Here is a 7500-nt window from a genome sequence, read left to right as displayed (position 1 = left end):
TCTCTCACCCTATGGGCTCACCCTTACAATTACCACCTTCCTCTCTCAACCAATGGGCGAATATCTTGGGATGTATTTATGTGTCGTACCCATGCACTTTGCTGTTTTTCAGCAACAGTTGTCGACAAACCAACCACCTCCCCACCATGAGCAGCTATAATAACCTTAAGGCCTGTCATTGAAACTCCTTTCGATGCCAGCTGCCCGGCAGAGGGCTCCCTGTCATCAGCATCTGGCTCCGAGGAGGACTCCTCTGAGACGAGGCCACACCCCAAACTACTTCACAAAATTCCATATGGCATTTCTGTCTCTGCTGTTTATCCAGCTAAGCCTTCTACTTGATTGAATTTGAATTCATATCCACACAGACGCCGCTTGAAAGTGGAATGGCGGTTGGACAAAGGGATTCAGAGTTGCTCACAGAAAGAGTTGGGACAACATGCTGCTTGCCTCCCAGGGCATCACATACTATCACAATGAACTCTATTACTTTGAGTTGTAAGTCTACTGACTCGAAATGCATTGAACAGTTATTGGTCAAAATAGCCTATGCAGGAGCCCCTATGATGGTGTGTGTGTGTGTGTGTGTGTGTGTGTGACAGATATTAGAAATGATCGAAGACTAATACACAAGGTAATTTACCCAGCTTATACAGTATGTTCATTAATCTACTATACAGTATAACACACACACACACACACACACACCTACAGTGTATAAAGAATTCATCATTATAATCAGACACACATACATTCTATGAGGAGGATATAAAGGCTGTTAATATGTTGATATGAATATATATTCACTTAATATCTCTTACATAATGTACTTCATACGCACACGAACCCTGTCCTATGTCTCCAAGGCCGGCTCCAGGCATAAGTGACTAAGAGGTCGTTTAGGGCCCCTTGCCACTAGGGGGCCCCCGACCCCAAAAAGTATTATTAGAATTATTGTGGAACTTACTATTGAGATTGAGAAAAGTAGAATACACACAGAGCAATTTTGAAATGTGGCTGTGCATCAGCAGATTTTCTCTGGTTATGTCAGTCTAGACCTGGGACGATAAACCTAAAATTATCGACACCAACTAAACTGACCACTGATCGTGAACATTTTGATGATATTGTTCATTATAATAAATAACCGATAAGGCCCTACTAGAGATTTGTGAAGTTTGAAATTAAATAAGTTTGCTGACATGGGTGATTGAAAGTAGCAATAGTTATAAGGGTAATATAAAAATAACTTGCGATATTTGTCAATATCTATGTCAGTAACACTCAATTAGCCATGTCAGATTATAAAATGTGTAGAATTGCAAGAAATTAGCTTTAAAACTGCTAAAATGTCTCTCCACCCTATGGTAAAATTAGTAGAATTGCAGAACATTAGCTGTAAAACACAACAACAACTAAATATCTCTGTCCCATGGCAAAATTTGTAGAATTGTAGGAAATTAACATCAAAACTTCAAATGAGAGAGAGAGAGAGAGACAGAGACAGAGACAGAGAGAGACGGAGAGAGAGACAGAGAGAGACGGAGAGAGAGAGAGAGACAGAGAGAGACGGAGAGAGAGACGGAGAGAGAGAGAGAGAGAGAGAGACTCTGGGAGAGAGGCTGAGAGAGAGAGAGAGAGAGAGACAGAGAGAGAGAGACAGAGAGAGAGAGAGAGAGAGAGACAGAGAGAGACGGAGAGAGAGACGGAGAGAGAGAGAGAGACAGAGACGGAGAGAGAGAGAGAGAGAGACGGAGAGAGAGAGAGAGAGAGAGACGGGAGAGAGAGAGAGAGAGAGAGAGACAGAGAGAGACGGAGAGAGAGAGAGAGAGACCTGAGACGGAGAGAGAGAGAGAGAGAGAGAGAGAGAGAGAGAGAGAGAGAGAGAGAGAGAGAGAGAGAGAGAGAGAGAGAGAGAGAGAGAGAGAGAGAGAGAGAGAGAGAGAGAGAGACAGAGAGAGACGGAGAGAGAGACGGAGAGAGAGAGAGAGACAGAGAGAGAGACGGAGAGAGAGAGAGAGAGAGAGAGAGAGACGGAGAGAGAGAGAGAGAGACACAGAGGGAGAGATGAGAGAGAGAGACAGAGACAGCAGCACAATTAGACCCAACCAAATCATGAGAAAACAAAAAGATAACTACTTAACACATTGGAAAGAATTAACAAAAAAACAGAGCAAACTAGAATGCTATTTGGCCCTACACAGAGAGTACACAGCGGCAGAATACCTGACCACTGTGACTGACACAAAATTAAGGAAAGCCTTGACTATGTACAGACTCAGTGAGCATAGCCTTGCTATTGAGAAAGGCCGCCGTAGGCAGACATGGCTCTCAAGAGAAGACAGGCTATGTGCTCACTGCCCACAAAATGAGGTGGAAACTGAGTTGCACTTCCTAACCTCCTGCCCAATGTATGACCATATTAGAGAGACATATTTCCCTCAGATTACACAGATCCACAAAGAATTCGAAAACAAATCCAATTTTGAAAAACTCCCATATCTACTGGGTGAAATTCCACAGTGTGCCATCACAGCAGCAAGATTTGTGACCTGTTGCCACGAGAAAAGGGCAACCAGTGAGGAACAAACACCATTGTAAATACACCCATATTTATGCTTATTTATTTGATCTTGTGTCCTTTAACCATTTGTACATTGTTAAAACACTGTATATATATATAATATGACATTTGTAATGTCTTTACTGTTTTGAAACTTCTGTATGTGTAATGTTTACTGTTAATTTTTGTTGTTTTTCACTTTATATATTCACTTTGTATGTTGTCTACCTCACTTGCTTTGGCAATGTTAACACATGTTTCCCATGCCAATAAAGCCCTTGAATTGAATTGAATTGAATTGACAGAGAGAGAGAGACACAGAGACAGAGACAGAGACAGAGACAGAGACAGAGACAGAGACAGACAGAGACAGAGACAGAGAGAGACAGAGACAGAGACAGAGACAGAGAGAGAGAGAGAGAGAGTGAGAGACAGACTTGTTCCACATTTTGCTACGTTACAGCCTTATTCTAAAATGGATTACATTTTTAAAAAATCCTGATCAATCTACACACAATACCCCAAAGTCAAAGGGTCTGAATACATTCCGAATGCACTGTAACTACAGTCTCCAAAGCAACGTGGAGTTCCATCGGTTCTACCTGACCACATTTCCGTCTCCATCTACAGTATTCACACCCCTTGACTTATTCCACATTTTGTTGTGTTACGGCCTGAATTTAAAATGGATTACATTGACATTTTGTGTCACTGGCCTACACACAATACCCCGTAATGTCAAAGTGGAATTATGTTTTTAGAAATGTTTACAAATTAATAACTAAATTTAAGCTGAAATATCTTGAGTCTATAGGTTTTCAAAACCTTTGTTATGGTCTAAATAAGTTCAGGAGTAAATGTGCTTAACAAGTCACATAATATGTTACATGGACTCACTGTGTGCAATAATAGTGTTTACAATGATTTTTGAATGACTACCTCATCTCTTTACCCCACACATACTATTATCTGCTTTAGGTCCCTCAGTTGAGTAGTGAATTTCCAACACAGATTCAACCACAAAGACAAGGGAGGTTTTCCAATGCCTCGCAAAGAAGGGCACCTATTGTTAGATGAAAAAAAAATTATGATGAAGTTATTAATTACACTTTGGGTGGTGTATCAATACACCCAGTCACTACAAAGATACAGGCATCCTTCCTAACTCAGTTGCCGGAGAGGAAGGAAACCGCTCATGGATTTCACCGAGGCCAATGTTGACCTTAAAACAGTTACAGAGTTTAACGGCGGTCCTGAAAAGAAAGCGGTATGTTTTGGCCATATCCAACATAAGACATCACTCTGGATATTTTCAAGCATGGTGGTGGCTGCATCATGTTATGGGTCTGCTTTCCACCAGACACTGGGAGACAAATTCACATTTCAGCAGGACAATAATGTAAAACACAAGGCCAAATATACACTGGAGTTGCTTACCAAGACAACGTTGAATGTTCCTGAGTTGCCTAGTTACAGTTTTTACTTAAATCGGATTGAAAATCTATGGCAAAAATGTCTGTCTATCAATGATCACCCACCCCCGCGTCTTCATTTCAGTCATTTAGCAGACGCTCAGCCACGTCTTCATTTCAGTCATTTAGCAGACGCTCTTATCCAGAGAGATTTACACGGGCAATTAGGGTTAAGTGCCTCGCTCAAGGGCACCTTTTGGTTACTAACCCAACGCTCTTAACAGCTTGAAGAACGTTTAAAAGAATAATGTGCAAATGTTGTACAGTCCAGGTGTGGAAAGCTCTTAGAGACAAACAGAAAGACTCACAGCTGTAATGCTGCCAAAGGTGATTCTAACATTCTAATGTGTGTGTGCGTGTTTCATGTTGCAAGTTGTATTGTTACATGCACGAGTACAGTGAAATGCTAAACTTGCAAGCATTTGTGTGTGTGTGTGTGTGTGTGTGTGTGTGTGTGTGTGTGTGTGTGTGTGTGTGTGTGTGTGTGTGTGTGTGTGTGTGTGTCCACAAGAATAGTAAACACCAATTTGACCAACTGGAGACATTTTGCTGGTCACCACAAGGTCAAATTCTATTTCTAGGGGGTTTAGGGTTAGGTTAGAATTAGGTTTAGGGTTAGGAGCTAAGGTTAGGGTTAAGAGCTAGGATTAGGTTTAGGGTTAGGAGCTAAGGTTAGGGTTAAGAGCTAGGATTAGGTTTAGGGTTAGGAGCTAAGGTTAGGGTTAAGAGCTAGGATTAGGTTTAGGGTTAGGAGCTAAGGTTAGGGTTAAGAGCTAGGATTAGGTTTAGGGTTAGGAGCTAAGGTTAGGGTTAAGAGCTAGGATTAGGTTTAGGGTTAGGAGCTAAGGTTAGGGTTAAGAGCTAGGATTAGGTTTAGGGTTAGGAGCTAAGGTTAGGGTTAAGAGCTAGGATTAGGTTTAGGGTTAAGGTTAGGTTTTTGGGCTAATGTTAGGGTTAGGGAAAATAGGATTTTGAATGGGACTTAATTGTGTGTCCCCACAGGGTTAGCTGTACAAGACTCTGTCTGTCTGTCCATCCGTCCGTCCGTCCGTCTGGAGAAGTATTTATACTCTGATTTTGGCCCAGCAAAGGAAAGGCACCCTGTGTGAAAAATGCTATGAGAAACCGTGACATACACTCTGAATGACCTAAAATGATGAATCCCATATTGGTCTTTCACAGTCAGGCCGACCCAAGCTGTTCTGTTCATTAGGCTAATAGTAGGCCTAATATTGAAACAGATCAACTGAATCAGAAATGCACAGGTTTCAGATTTTCCCAAGTTTTTCAGGTTTTTGTTCTGGCACACTTTTCTTTACAGAAAAACAACAACATTGTATGTTCTAAGTACACAACAATGCTTGAACCACATCAGGAGACCACTTTTGAGGTCTAGGAAAAATCTAAGAATGTTTCATTTTTGAGAGTAGTTACCCTTTAATTCAAGTATGCAGGCACCTAGTATGCAGGCACTGTTGTTTGATTATCATTGTTTCTGTAGCACATGAGATGGAGTTTGCCAGAAGCTAGTCAACATTTAATAGAGAAGGTTTTCGGCACTGCCTTTCCATCTACCAGAAGAGGGGTTAGGCCTATCATTAGCCATGTCTTAACTTGCTTCAAAGGTCCATTATTTTGATAAAGACTTACTCATTATGTGTTCTCCTGTTCTTTCAACTTTTTTTCCTATTTTTTCCAATGTCTAGCAACCAAAGGCATTATCCTAATCATATTAACAACCCATGATAGTTGCGGCATCTTTAAATCAAATCAATACCGGGACTGATGACACCTGCTACCGGGGTTGAGGATGGCTTTCTATCAACAAGTCGCCGGGCACTTAATAGTTAACGCAAACCAGCTGTAATAAAATTGAATAGCCTAACGGAACGGGTTATAGGAGAGAGAGAGGAGAGAGAGAGAGAGAGAGAGAGAGAGAGAGAGAGAGAGAGAGAGAGAGAGAGAGAGAGAGAGAGAGAGAGAGAGAGAGAGAGAGAGAGAGAGAGAGAGAGAGAGAGGGAGAGAGAGAGAGGGAGAGAGAGAGGGAGAGAGCATCCTAGCCAGCATAAACTACGCACAGTAGATGACAGCCGTTATGTCACATCTGGCCGCGCGGCACCACGCTCGAACTCTTTGCCGCGTGCGTCCGCTGCAATTATTTACAGGTGAATGACTACCCCGTGTCCCTACCTTTATCTCTCGTAGATGGAGTTCTCACCTCGGGTCCCGTTAGTGTCCCGTTCCAGTCTCGTGCTGTCCCGGTAAAAATAACGACGGAGAGGAGAGGTGCACAATCCAGCCTTCAATCCAGTGCTGTGAACCCGACACGCTGCTCTCGCGACAGCACGCCCGTTTTTTTTGTTGGTTTTTTTTGTGTGTGTGTGTGTGTGTGTCTTCCGCATAGCAGTGATTTTTATTTTATTTGTATTATTTTTTATTATTAACAACAATTCAATACATAAGCACCCCCGTTTTTCGCGATCGCTCTCTCACTGTTAGTGACGTCACTGTGGGACTAAACGGCTCGCGACCGCCCTCTCCTGGTCAATGAGCTGAACTGCCTCTATGGTACTGTACGAATGACGTCATGACGATACTGTAGCAGAGCAGACCTGATTTCTAATGTGTTGAGGGATAAGATAAATTGAAAATAAGCAGAGCTCAGTAAGCAGAATTTCTGTACACGGAAAGGTTTATTGGTAAATACAGTTTAATCCATGGCTACATTTCCTAGTGTCAAGGTTATTGTCTTATTATCTTCATCACTTTCTTTTCCCCCTTCATCATCACCATCGCCTTCATCGCCTTCATCATCACCATCACCTTCTGTCTCTTCTCTTCTCTTCTCTCTTCATCCATGTATGTTTCATGCAAATAAATACCTGTACACATCAACATATGTGTGTAAGTACAGCTGGGTTGTGTGTGTGTGTGTGTGTCTACAGATCATCCGTCTCTCCGTCAAAGGGCAGCATGTTGCATGTTGTCCAGCTCCATGTGGGTGTGTGAGTTGTCCTCCAGGTTACACACCCAGCCGATGGGGGTGCGGTTGAACGAGGGGCGGGACCTAATGTCCCCCTGCAGGGAGTGGAGGGACTCCGCCTCCAGCTGGGCGAATAGGATCTCGGGAGGCTCGAAGGTCAAGTGGCCTCCCGCGTTCTCGGAGCCGCCATAGGGCAGGGCCGTCCTGTCAATCAAATATCAATACCATTATGTACAGTATACATGGTAGTTACATCAGCAGATTGAAGACCATGTCATAGCTGACTGAACACTGTAGGTTGAGGTTCTCAGCAGGTGTGTGTTACCTATTGAAGCTCTTGAACTTAGGCATGTCGTGGGGGGTATGTGGTCCAGCCATGTGGTGGTGCATGGTAGAGGTCAGGGACTCGTCTCCCCTCATGGCTCGTTCCCACGGCGACACGTAAGTCTGCACGTACTGCTGTCTCTTCTTTTCTTCCTCCG

General features: G+C 43.0%; 1 protein-coding gene and 1 pseudogene across 1 annotated transcript in view; both read right to left on the bottom strand.

Moving 5' to 3' along the window:
• LOC112223418 (inactive ubiquitin carboxyl-terminal hydrolase 54) overlaps positions 1-6420 on the bottom strand; it is a 51258-nt gene extending 44838 nt beyond the window's left edge. The window contains exon 1 of the mRNA XM_042305226.1: positions 6226-6420. The gene's annotated coding sequence lies outside the window, so the exon portion shown is untranslated. The remainder of the gene's footprint in view (positions 1-6225) is intronic.
• A 289-nt stretch (positions 6421-6709) lies between these two features.
• Positions 6710-7500, bottom strand: part of LOC112223419 — an 11056-nt pseudogene continuing 10265 nt past the window's right edge.

The sequence above is a fragment of the Oncorhynchus tshawytscha genome, linkage group LG24, assembly GCF_018296145.1.
Source record: "Oncorhynchus tshawytscha isolate Ot180627B linkage group LG24, Otsh_v2.0, whole genome shotgun sequence".
Taxonomy (NCBI): Eukaryota; Metazoa; Chordata; class Actinopteri; order Salmoniformes; family Salmonidae; genus Oncorhynchus; species Oncorhynchus tshawytscha.
This window is presented reverse-complemented; position numbering and strand designations above follow the sequence as displayed.